Below are 13,903 nucleotides of genomic sequence, written 5' to 3' on the forward strand. Positions count from 1 at the left end.
GATAGGAAACCTGGCTCCTGTCATACCCCCTTCATATGGCAGCTGAGATTTCTTAATTATGACTACTCAATGTAAGAGAGAGGTTGCATTGTATATGTAGTTCTTAAAGTATGTTTCTATAAAGTTTAAAATTTTTCTCAGGTGCCTAACAAGAACTTCAAGGCCCTAAAAAAAGCATAACTTTATTTTCTGAAGCTCATACTTCAGTAGGAAGCATTATCTGATTTTAAAATTTGAAGTCCTTGTACAATTATAGAAACAATCTTCCCAAGTTAAGTCAATATGCAGTATAGCTAACATAGTGCCATGATAAGAAGTAAGGACCTGGACCAAGTCCATAGGTAAGTAAAACAGTTATGTGTTTCCATGAAGGGAAAGGGAAATGGGCTTGACCCAACCTGCAAGGAGTCATGGGAAAGGTCACACATGGTGATTTCCTTGTTACTCACGGATGCTTTGGGGGAATAATCAAAGACCATGGTGTACACAGAACAGAAAATAATGACTCCTTCTGTTTCCACTCTTCTCATTTATTATTGAATTTAAAAAGCATCTTATGATCATTCACGCTGGTAGTTATGACTCCAGATGCCATGTTGATTTTCCTGTCTCAAGAAGAACCTATAATGGCTCTTCTAAGTTATTTAAATGTTTAATACACATTAAGAAAGGCTGGAGAAATGGGAGTTTATGCAAATTTTTATCAAACCACCATAGACTCATTCCTAAAATTCAACATAACTAGAATAATTTCTGGCCTCAGAAACAAGATTATAAGCTACAAGCAACTCCTATTCAGGGCTGGAACTTTGAGAATACAATGCTTTAAAAAAATGAGTACCTCCGTATATACAACGGAACTACCTATTGCTTATGTATGAGAATGGACTGCCACTGTTTTCTCTGACGATCATCCAACTGGGTTTTCCTATTCGTATTGATGTGGAAGCCCCTGAGTTTTCCTTTATCCCAAAGTTGACATCACTGAATGTGAATGTGTGACCGTTTTTAGAAGTGCCCACTAGATTAAGTCTAGAAACACTGGGACTAACCCTCTCTGGAAAACCTAAAGTGAAAAACCAAGCCCAGATAGTCCATATGTGGATGCAGATCCGAACTGAGGAAAGATGTTACCACATCACTCACAAATGCTTAAAGTGTAAGCAAAGCTTAAGGCATGTGTGGTGTCCTGGGTCTCATCAATAAGAACAGATTCAAGAGGGAAGCACACATGTGGGGTTTCAGTGAAAAACTGGGAACAGCATTTCAGTGGTTTCCTTTTCTCTTCCTACATTTCAGTGCCAAAAATTATGACTGATACATAATCCGTATAACTTTGTTTATTTGCTTATTGATGTAATAGCAACCATCCCTTCCTGGAGTCATCCAGGAAGGATATCACACATTTTTTCCCCAAACACATAAGGTGTATGACCTGTTCATTTATAGGAGCTGTGTTTGAAAGATTCTATCAGACGACAGACATTGATAGACAAAATACGGTGAGTGAGGTTTGTGATTTTCAGGGGACTCCAGTCCTCAAGTTCTTGGACTGATCAGTTTCCTCTCATGCAAATTTCTCAGACAGGCAAGCTTGCCGTCTATCAGAAGCCCTGAATTCTGGTTCCTTTGGTTTGGGCCTAAATTCACAGAGTAAATTTGAATCTGTCTCAGGAAACCATATAGGCATGGTCTCAGATCTTGCCTTTCTGGGACTTGGTAAAAATTGACACAGATCCCCTGAACTGGAAAGGGGAGACACACATGTCCATGTTACCAGATACTTCCCTCTTTTGGTTGTGTGACTAAACTTTCTCAGTGTAGCCATAAGACATGGGAACTGTTTGGGCTAAAACTTAGATGGTATTTGTTTTAGTTAGTCCTTGAGTTACTATGAGTAGTCATTAAGTTAACTCCAAATGAAAAATTCCGGTTTTGTAGGCCAGAAATGTCCACTTCTTTTGATCTCTTAGGACTAGCAGGATGAGGAAGACCTGAAGAGCAGACATGTTATCACTGTGCCTGAGGTTGAATGGGTATACTGTGAGGCCTCAGACTACTGTGTTGGAGAGGATAGAGGGTGAGGTGAAGTTATATGCTAAAATATTTTTTAATGTTTTAAAATATTACAGTAGGTTTCGGATGTAACTCAGTGGTAAAGAACTTTCTGGTACATGTGAGGCCTTGAGTTTCATCCTTTGTTACATGTGCATACACAAATTAGGGTGATAAAATTGCTTTCAGATTCAATATGCCTAATACATGTGTATTATTTAATGAAGAGTGCTGAAACTTAGGCTGCCAGGTAATTATAAAGTATTTGAAGAATGACCTGGCATATTCAATTAAGTAATGGTGGCATCTGTCTATCTTTGCTGGCCACATGGCCCATTACATACTGGTGAAGCTAGGAAGAAACCTGTCTCCTGGGCATATTTCCAACCTAGAGTGATGGAGAGTTAACCAGTGCTGGAAAATCACCATGTAAACTCCCAAGGGCTCACCAAAGAATAAATACTTCACCTAAATGACAAAGATCATCAAATACAGAATTACCTCACTTACATCAATTATATCAGAACAATTGTACATGGAGTTCATCAGAAATCAGGAATCACTCTAGACTTTTAAAAATGGAGAAATTAATGCAGAGAATTTGTTATTAAAAGTGATGAAAGAACCATGAAGCCAAAGGGAATGTTGATTTCAGGAAGACATCAGCCAGGCAGGCAGACTGGGGAACCAAGTGACCCAGTAATAGCAGAGTGCTGCTAGAGCCATAGAGGGAAATGGGTCTATGTGCACACAGCCTTAACTGCCCTCTTCACTGTGGACCATATCACGTGGAGGTGACAGGCCATCAGGAAATGATCCATTACTTTCTCAGTGTCTGGTAGTAGATGTTGCTAGAGATTCTGCTTCTCTCCACTCTTGTTTTCACTGGTTACAATATTATTCCTGGTTGTTCAAGAATGGGAGTTCGTGATTCTTCCGTGCAGACTGGTTTACTTTGTCAAAATCTCTTCTGAGAGGTGGTGCACAGTGGATGCTTTCGATGTAAATGTGAATTCTCATCACAGGTGAGAGCTTCATTTCCTAGCTGCCTTGAGGTGTTTGGGGGACAACTTACAGCAAAATCCTTCTCTGGGAATTGATGGCTATATTAGTTATCCAACTATAACAAAATGTCTGAGAAGGTCAGTTTATATAGAGGAAAGGTTTACTTTAGCTTATATTTTCAGAGGTTTTGGTCAGCAGACAACTGGACTCCCTTCTTATGGCCTGTACATCAAGTCAAGGAGTGTAAGAATTAGGCAAAAACTCTTCAGGTTATGGCTGAGAAATGCAAAAAAGAGGAATAAAAGAGACGAGGGCCCGCAGTCCTAACCTGCATATAATTTCAATTACTGAGGTGGCTGAGATCTCAGAATTACAGTTTGAACCCAATTGGGACAGGAAAGTTTGTGAGATTATCCCCAATGGACTAACAAAAAGCTGGCAGTGGAGCAGAAAAATTAAGTGAGAATGTGAGGCATTGAGTTCAAGCCTCAATATTCTCCCTCCCCCAAATCCACAGAATTGGCTGAAGACAAAAGCTGAGGAGGCAGTTTACATAGCTTCTCCTGTCTCTGCTGCAACAGCCATGCCCAGTGACCACAATGTGTGCTGTCATGGCAGTAAGACTGGGAAACATGTGGAAGACCATTGTAGATCCAGAGCATGCCATAAGGTGATGCCCAGTGCAAACCACCTCTTTTCCATGCACGCATCTGGGGGTTCTTCTTTCTTACTCAGTGGTAGATTGCTGTAAGCCAAATAAAACCCTGCTATGCTATGTTTCTGGGGACCCAGACTCACCAGCATTTTGAAGCAGGAACTATTGTTACAGATATCCAGCCATCAGAGCACTGGGAACCCTGGAGATAGGAGTCCACACAAGAGCCTAGGCCTAGAAGGAAATCAGCCTCTGTACCTGTTTCCAAGTACATTCAGTGTGGGTCCAGTAGCTGAGGCTCCACTGGATTCCCAGCTGCAGCCTACAGTACATTTGACTGGATGCCAGTTCCCTCTGCTAAGTTTTCCCCTTTTGCAATGGGAGGCTCACATTCTTCAGGATTACTAGGCTTTGTTGAGATCACATGAACAGATATAATGTTAAACAAAATATAAAATTATTGCACAAACAGTCGTTAATTGTAGAATTCACATAGTTTTGAACTGGTGCCATGGTCTGCGTGCCATGGTTTGAATGACTTTTCCAGACTCATGATGAAATTTCGTGGTCATGGAAACAGCACTAAGAGGTGGGCTTTTAAGGGGAGATGGGGAGACGTGAGGACAACCTTCTCATGAATAATTAAGGCCAGTGGTGAGGGTCTGGACTTCCTGTAAAAACATGAGTTCGTCTCATTCACAGCCTATGTCACACTAAGCAGGAGTAAGGCCCTGGTTGAAGGTTAATGTCATGCTCTTAACTTTCCCAGCCTTCAGAATGGTAAGGAATCTGCTCCTCTGCTTTATAAACCATCCTGTCTCAGAGGTTCTATTATAGGATTACCACTAGATCAAGAATCTATACTGTGTAGTTCCCTCTGGCTAGAATGTGTCACCCTAGATTTTGAGTGGGTGACCTCTTGTACTAATTCAAATTTATGGCAAATCTTGCCATCTTAGAAGCATCCTTCTTTCCATTTCTGCTAACACCACCAGGCTCTGTTTGTACTTCTGTTTTCCATGCTATGAACCGAGTTTCTTTTTTTCAAGATTTATTTCTAGCTGAAATTGCTGGTGCTCCCATTCCATAGTACCTGGACCTGAGGTCCAGCCACTAGCAGCTCTGTCCCTCCTGTGACTATCTTAGACCTACCTCCTGGAGCTGGTCCTCTCCAGTCACCTGAGCACTATTCTCAGCAGTCCACCGTAGCCCCACTCAGTGTCAAAATTAAGGCTCTAGCATGTTATTTAAACTAAAGCTTCTTTCCATATGCAACCTCCCATGGCAGCCTGGCTACACAGATCCTAGAGCCTCTGTGCCTCTCCTGGCTGGGTAGAGTCTCACTGGATGTGCAAAAGGATTCAATGGGAGTATGGATCTCTTCCTTTGCTATCTTTGATCCAATGCATTGGAACAAATTAAATGGATGCCTTTCCATTGTTCCTCTCAGTAAAATGACTCAGAGACAGCCTCAGGAGGTTGGGTCTGCAGCCTCTCCCATCTCTGTCTTGATCCATGTTTTTCGGGGTCTTTGGCTCATAACACACACAGCATATAGAGCTGGCACCATTAATCTGCCATGCTCATAAGTTAGTGGTATTTGGAGATGGAACCTTTCTGAGGTAATTAGAGTTCAGTGAGGCCATGTGGATGGGGCCGTCCTGGTGTAGCAGTGGCATCTTAGGAAGAAGAGGGTCCAGAGCCGGCACAACTGGTCTGTCTGTCTATCCCATGTCCTTCACCAGGTATAATGCAGCAGAAAGACCCTCACTGGTGCAGAGCGGCTACTGGGGCCCTGCTCTGCACTTTCCAGCTTCTAGTACCATAAGTCCAATAAACTTCTATGCTTTGTAAATTATCTGGTCTTGGTGACACAAAATGGTCACACTTGTGGTCACACCACACACACATAGTTACTTCCCTCCTCCTGCCCCTCACCTCTGTGGCCATAGCCACATTAGCCCATCCTTGCTTTGGATGTCCTCACCCTTGAACTCTTCAGGCAAGAGTCCTGTATCCATCGAGCATGGCGCTCATGGTATAAGCTATCTCACTGAAAATTCTGTTAATAGGCTTCAGATTCTCTCTACCATATCCAGTTTCAAGATTCTCCATTGCTAATCCTTATTTCATACCACCCATAAGGTGAGAGATGCAGGTTGAAAGTAAATACTCTTACTGGGCACTCATGTCTCACAACTGGAATCCTAGCTACTCAGGAGTCTGAGTTCTTGAGGGTCTTAATTTGAGACCAGCCTAGACAGAAAAGTTCCTAGACTCTTCTCTCCAAAATAAACAGCACAAAGCAGAACTAAAGGTGCCACACAAAGGATAATAATGTGCCATTCAAACAGGCAAGCCTAGCAAGTTCAAAGCCTGGAATTCAAGCACAGTACCACCAAAGTGGGAGAGTTAATGAAAGAAAATAATTACCCTTTATATGCACTAGAGAATGACTCTGACACAAAGGCTTGATCTCTTGGCCACTTAAAGTTTCACCTACATTTATTTAGTGTGTATTTCCCCCCTAGTGTGTAAAGTCTGGATTAGCAAATTAGGCTGCTTTGATTTTACTCTTGTATGTCAGAAACCCAAAACAGTGTCTGGGGTATAGTGAACAATAAAGATGTATAGAATGAATGAATCTTGTCTCCAGAACCTAGTGTTCTAGAAGCACTTGTGAACATAGCTTTAGTTGAGTGCTCAACTACTTAAGCTTGGTAACAGAAACATAGTTTATTACATACAGCAATCATCTGGAGATTGAGCTGAGGATCTAACAGGTTCTGGGACTCTACTATGTTAAATTTAGTAAAGATAAGGATTATGAACAATTGAAGACATTAAGGTAGCTAAAATGTCTTTTGTTTTCATTTAAGGCAATGGGCATTTTATTTCAGCATATAATACTGTAGGAGAGAAAATTAATATCTTCTTGCTAGTTTTAAGCAATGTGCTATTCATCGGGATTAAGAACAACAAATTTTAATTAGTATAAAATCAACTACAAGTAGCTCAAGTGTTGCAAATAAAGGAGGTACAGAGTCCTTTATCCAGATATGTGGCCAGGTCCTTATACTTTTATGACACTCTGACTACATCAGTTGACATTTAGTTTGGTTGGCATGTAAATATTTAAAAATGATCTAGAAGAAGCCATAGTAAGTGCCAGTAAATATGTATTTATATTTTATTTTATTAAATTTTATTCATTTATTTGCAGCATAACCTTATTGCTGCTGGAGTATGTGCTAGACGTTTTTTGTGCTAGACTTTTAGATTACTTTCTCAGTTACATAAGTGTAGTTGGTGTTCACAGCAGGATTGTGCTGATGTTTTCTAAATTAGTAATGAATTACGTGCTTTCCAAGGTGTGTCTGCTTCTAGATGTTAAATAACATTTAGGTTAATTGATCCACATATGGAGGTCCCAAGGTAGGATCCACTAAGCACGTACAATTATTCCCACATGTTTATTACTTTAATTCTCAAGGCCATCCTCTGAGGTAGCTCCTACATTATTCAAAAATGACCATCAAAAATCCCCATATTATAGATGAACCAATATTTGGAGGCTAGGCCTTCGGGAACACTTAGGGCAGGTGTGGATAGGATTGCAGTGGGTGCATTAGCAGCTTCTTGAGAGGAGGGGATGGAGAGACCCAATTCAAGTGGTTTCAGGTGGATTAGAATCAAACCCCAGGACATACAGGTGCTCACTGAGCCATACTGACTCTTGACCAAGCCAAATCCTGTGTGGATTTGTAGGCTAATGAATACATGGTGGTTGAGTATTTAATTACCAGGCTCCAGCACCTGGGTCTGAGAGAGGATGTGCATGTTTGCAAGGGAACTGATGCAGATAAAGAGGTATTCATGTATGGCAACCACACATCATATTAAGTGTGGTTATTCATTTCAATAGTTACTCATTGAAAAACTTGCTTTCACAAAACCTCTGTTGATACTGAAGCAGATAGAGAAGTGAGGAAAGGGGGGCTTTGTCTAGAGAGGCCTGTCACATGTGCTGGCTTTGTCTTGTCTTCATGAGTGCTGGCTTTGTTTGTGTCACTATCTTTGGAAACTACCAACTTATCCAAATGATATTGGTATTTTTTGGTAAGGTAAATCAGACACAAATCTAGTCACAAGAAAGTAGAGAAGCCACATTTTGAAAGGTCATATTGGAAGTCTATTAGAAGGCCAGCCACAAACCGAGTATCAGTGGCTCATGCCTGTAATCCTAGCTACTCAGGAAGCTGGGATCTGAGGATCATGGTCCAAAGCCAGCCTGGGCACTAAAGAAAATGAGACTCATCCCTAGTTAACACCAGAAAACCAGTGAATCAAGGGGTAGAGCAGTAGCTTTGAGCTGAAGAGCTCAGGGACAGTGCCTAGACCCAGGGTTCAAGTCCCATGACTGATAAAAAATAAAAATGAAAAAAGGCCAGCTACTTCAAGGTGGACTCCTGTGTCAAAGACCAGCAGCCCAGAACTTACACCAAACTTTTAAAATCAAAATCGACATGCTTAGGTGGTAACAAAGCCCCGATATAAACAAAGGCACCAAGAGAGAGGTAGCAGGAGGAGGATCCCCCCTAGGTTTAAATCATAGGGTTTATCTGCAATTCAAAGGGTAGCTTGGCTTACCATAGACCTTGGAAGCTTGGGTGGACAGCCCTCATCACCAGGTTAGGCAACAAGATGGCTGTGAAAATGAGGTGACTCACTTAGACCTAGTCTTTCCCTTACTTCAGTCTCTTTGATAAATGTAATCCTTAGCACTTGTTTTCAGAGTTCATCAGGAATGTACTGCATGTTAATAACTGTGATCCTTGTATGAAGAACTGACTTTAAGCATCTGGAGTCAAGTTGGGGGGAAAGAGATGATTAAATTAGTCCTGTCCCTTTTCTAAGGAAACAAACATTAGAATACCTAGTAGAAAGCCAAATGTCCAAAGGTCACTCCTCATCATGAATCAGGCAGGTTTGAGAGTGGGCTGAATGAGAATACTGTTTCTGATACATGCAGCAAATGTATGTCAAACAAAAATTGTAAACTTTCATAAGAGACATAGGTGCATGGGTGAATACATAAGATCTCACATATTGAAGCAAAGTGGGATACCTAGGTAAGCATGTAGCATCCTGAGGGAGTACTGAGTTGCTTGATTTATTGATTATAAAAGTCAAATGGTTCCAAAATGACCAACACAGCTTCTGGTGTCCATGGGAACAAGGCTTTCTCTGAGGTTGTTAGTGATAGTGGGTAATTAATGCCCATTGACTATGTGTAACTGTCTATACTGACTCCATTCTCCGTAACATTGTCTTCTACTAAGGATAGAAAAATGAAAGAACTGCCCTCCTGGGATAGAAAAACATTATGGACTTAGCTGTAAGAACACTCCTTAACATGGCTGGGTCTCTTTACACCTGTTAAGAAAGTGAAAGCTGATGGCCCACGTCAGTAATCCAAGCTATTAAGGAGGCGAAGATCCAAAGTTGAAGTTTGAAGCCAGCCCATGTAGGAAAGTATGATAGGCTCTGATCTCCAGTTAACCAACAAAAAGTCAGAAATCAAACTGTGACTAAAGTGATAGAGTGCTGTACTTCTGCGAAAAGCTGAGAAACAGCACTTAGGGCCTGAGTTCAAGCCGTACAGGCAGCGAAATAAGTAAGTAAATAAAAGCACTAGTCTTCAATGGAAAAGCTGAGGGACAATGAGTTCAATGCCAGTACTGGTGTGTATGACCAGTTCCATTTGGCCAGTGTGGATTCCTGCCTTACTGCTGTGCTATGAATCAGGAATTATTTTCATGGTCCATGCTGAACCCTTCCATAAGACTTAATAGACACTTCCTTGTTCCTGCACTGAAGCATTGGGTCTTAATTTTTAGTTTTTGCTTCAGTAGCTGTTCACAGTCTTGACTCACTTTTACTTGGTTTAAGCAGCCATCATGGTTAATGTGTGCTCTTGCAGGCTGAAGTGGATGAGCAGGTCTTAGTCTTTAGTGGGGTTCATTTTCTTATTGGCATCTAGTTGAAAAAATATTCTCCAAATTACAAGATGACTCTACTTCTAGGTAGCATTACTCACAATCCTATGGCAAGAATATCTCAGAAGCATTATCATCGGATTCACTCATATAGGAAACATTCATGTCAGACATAAACTTCAAAGAGACACAGCAAAGGTCTGTGTAATTATCATATAATCTGTATAACAGGTATGTAATTATTTCTAAAAGTTAAGTTGACCTTTTAGTCAAGGAGCATAGTAATGTTGTAAACCTTTGTTCTGAAAGGTCATTAGCATGAAGAATGACATTCACAGGGGTAAATGACAGGCCTGGACTTCTGGTGCCTCCATGAATCTGTGTGTGTGTGTGTGTGTGTGTGTGTGTGTGTGTGTGTGTGTGTACGCTCACGTGCGCATGTCATATGTGGACTTGAACTCAGGACCTGGCACTGTCCCTGAGCTTTTTTTACTCAACGCTGTTGGTCATCTTGAGCCACAGCTCCACATTGGCTTTTTTTTTAATAGTTAATTGAAGATAAAGTCTCATGGTCTTTTTCTTATTTGGGCTGGCTTCAAACCATGATCCTCACATCTCAGCCTCCTGAGTGGCCAGGATGACAGGTGTGAGCCACCATCTGTGCTTAGCTTCTGTGTGTTTTTCTTGTCATCTCTTCTCAGTTGTGATGTTAGTTTAGCTCTCAGCACCATGGTGGGACTTGGAGAGGGAACATGTTCTTTGCTGAAGCCAGAAAGATGGCAAAGCAGTAAAAAAACAGCATAACCACACACTGCCAGGCTCTGCAGGCTCCACCCTCAACAACGTTTCAAAATGTCACCTGGTGGAGACGTGCAGATCTTTTACCTCCTTGTTTTGCAAGGATTAGATCTCTGAAATGTCCTTCCTCTCTGGGGCTCCACCCCCACCCCCACCCCCCACCCCTGCCACCCATAATTTGTGCTTTACTACTTGGAGCAAATGTTATCTCCTATGGTGCATTTGCTTGCATTTACACTGTAGCATTATTACTAATTGTGTGTCTTTTCTGTTTCTTGGGATCTTTTCCAGTATTTGGGAGATAGAATTAGAGCAGGAAAAGAAAAGCCTCCATGCACTGTGGTGGGAACCATGACTAGGTGAAATGTTTAGCAGGCGAAGCTCAATTTTGTAAACAGTTGTCAGAGCTGTCCTAGTGCTAGAAAAGAAAAGTGTGCTTATTACACGCAGGTCTGAACAGGAGTCATTCCTAATGAGGAAGTCATACTAACCTTATAACAATCTGCCCCCTCCCCCTGTGCACATGTGTGCCTCTAAAATAAACACAAAAAGGACCCACATCCCAAGGTTCTGACCCAGGATACTTGTAATCAGAGTATCTAAGGGCACCTTGAAGAAAGAAAAATGACTTTCAATTTGCCTACTTAAAGAGGCAAAGAGGTCTGTAACTTGTAAAGCTGTGTTTAGACATAAGAAAGGAAATAGTAGCAGATATTTAGAACTACATGCATCTGGTTTTTGTTACAAATAGTCCTTAGGCCATTTGGCTTATTACTGTGTTTTTACTATGTCATAATAAAGCAAAAGGCAAGAAAATATTTAATTGAGAAAATTATTAGGTGTTTTATTATCAATCATATCAGCCCACTATCAGATGGATAGTAAGAAAAGAATTAAATGTTTCTTGAAAGTTTTAATAAGATCAGTGATGAGACCTCTAGGTTTTTGTGCCTTTTTATTGTAGCATAGATATAATATCCATTTTAGCTTAAAATTTGCAAAATAGAGTTTCTGCTCTATGATTTTCAGCTCAGGAAACCTTAGATCATGTTATTATTTATAACTAAAGAAATGATTTTGACTGTTCTCACTGAAAAAGCCAAGCAAGCATGCAGGCCACAAATTCAAGCCCTAATACCACTACGGCAAATACAAAAGAGAAAGAAAAAGATTTCAGAAGTCTCCAACTTTGTCATATTTGACTATGATAAACTACGTGAATGCTTCCACTTTTATTTAAAGGTATCCCTGTTAATACCATAGACCAGATTACATATATTGATAATCAATGTGTTTATCAGCTCTTCAAACAATGATGCTTTTCACCTGACAGACATTTCCTGGTATCTTCTCTGTAGGTCATTGGATGTGTAAAAGTAAACAGGACAGGTTCTGTGTCCTCAGGATCTGAATATAGCTCTACTACCTCTAAACTACTCAGCTTCTTGTCCTCATTTCATGTTAAATGCTTGGTATCTTTCCAGGACAGAAAACTGAACAATTGGGCATCCATATGTAACTAGTCAGGCTTTGGATGTGGATTCAGTCAGTATTGAAGGAAATATGAAAGGGTATATTTGTTCATTTTTATTGCTCTGAGAAATAAAAATGAAGGATTTAATGAGGCTTAGAGGTTTCAGAGGCTTTAGTTTATGGCTGGCTGATTCCATTGCCATGATCCTGAGGTGAGGAGCAGCATCATGGCAGGGGGAGTGTGGCAGAGGCTGCTCACCTCATTGCAGCCAGAAAGCAAAGAGAGAGGGAGAGAGAGAGAGAGAGAGAGAGAGAGAGAGAGAGAGAGAGAGAGAGAGAGAGAGAGAGAGAGAGAGAGAGAGAGAACAGACAGACAGACAGACAGACAGACGGACAGAGATAATAAACCCTTCGAAGGCATAGCCACAGTAACTTACTTCCTCCCACCAGTCCTTGCCTCCCAGTAGCACACTGGTGAAGTTAACACTGTCATGATTCAATCACCTGTCATCTGCCTGGGGACCAAGCCTTCCACACAGGAGCCTTTGTGCATACGCTTCACATCCAAACCACAGCAAGAAGGAAATCATTGCTCTCCTCTGACTGATGACTTCTGGCTGCTTCTCCAATCTAGGAGAGACCTTTCCATGCAGAATAAATGATTAAGTGATGTACAGTTACCTTCCTGGAAAATGGATAGTAGAAGGAGGTGTGAGATCAAAAGACAGTGAAGTTTCAGAGGGCACCGATCAGAGCTGGAGCAGGGGCCTCCCCACAGGTACCCCTTGCACTCTGCTCTCCTCCTCTCTGCAATCACTAGTTAGCTGCTGATGCTCCAGATGGTAAATGAGTTTCTTCCTTAGCACCAGACCCATGTGACAGCCAGGGAACTAGAAAGGTGGAGTCAAGGCTGACAGCTGTGCTGTCTGCTTTTCCATAAAGATGAGGTTTAGCCCACACTTGCCTCCTTTTCCAAGTGAGTGGACACCTTGCTGGTACTTTGAATAGCAGGAACCAATTCCATCATTGAAGCATCTGTTGCTCATGAAATATTCAACAGCCTAAATGTTTACCAAGACTTTTTATAGGCTGCATACATAATAGCAGGGGATAAGGGGAATGATTCTAGGCTGGGTTGGGCTTGGGAATGGAGACTAGCTAATTGGAAGGAAGAAGGATATTAGGGAGTGGTTATCTTGGAAATTAAAGCATTTTTAAAATTAATTTGTATATAACACCCTGATAGAAATTGATTACATAAGTTCTGTATGTTTATTCACAGGGTAATTTGTTACAGAAAGGTTCTTAGAAAAGCATTACATTATGGGGCTGGATAGAGTATCGAGTGATTGGTTCATCTCATGAAATTTTATTTTTGTGAGAGTAGTACTGAGGCTAGAACTAAGGGCTTCTCACTCTCACTTGGGTTTTTCGTTCAAGCCTGGTTCTCTACTACTCGAGTCACACTTCCACTTCTGGCTTTTTGCTGGTTCATTGTAGATAAGTCTTACAGAATTCTTTGCATGGGCTGGCTTATAACTATAATCCTCAAATTCCAACTCATGAAGCCAGGATTACAGATCAGCACCCAGATAACCTAAAATTTTAAGACATTTATTTTTTCCAAATACCAGGAACTGGTTAGGTATTACAGTGACAAAGCATCTGGTTTTCACAATCTATAAATTCAATGTCTAGCTGATAAATCCTGGAGTGTTGGTTTACATCTACAGATGGCATTTCAGTATCTACATTCTGAAATCACAACCTCTGTGCTGCAATGATTTCTTGACTCTGGATTCAACCCTGAAACTGTTCTCAAGGTCACTGGTGGACATGCACAGAACCACACCAGCAGACATACCTAAAGCTCCTATTCCAAGCTCAGGTGACCCTGGGTAACACTCCCCACTGGAGG

At 41.2% G+C, this 13,903-nt stretch overlaps 1 protein-coding gene across 1 annotated transcript in view; it reads left to right on the forward strand.

Annotated features, from left to right (window-relative positions):
• The window catches only part of Piezo2 (piezo type mechanosensitive ion channel component 2), a 367,270-nt gene that overhangs the window by 69,481 nt on the left and 283,886 nt on the right, over window positions 1-13,903 (forward strand). The window lies entirely within an intron of this gene.

This window comes from Megascapheus bottae, chromosome 19, assembly GCF_031878675.1.
Source record: "Megascapheus bottae isolate mThoBot1 chromosome 19, mThoBot2.hap1, whole genome shotgun sequence".
NCBI classification, from domain to species: Eukaryota; Metazoa; Chordata; class Mammalia; order Rodentia; family Geomyidae; genus Megascapheus; species Megascapheus bottae.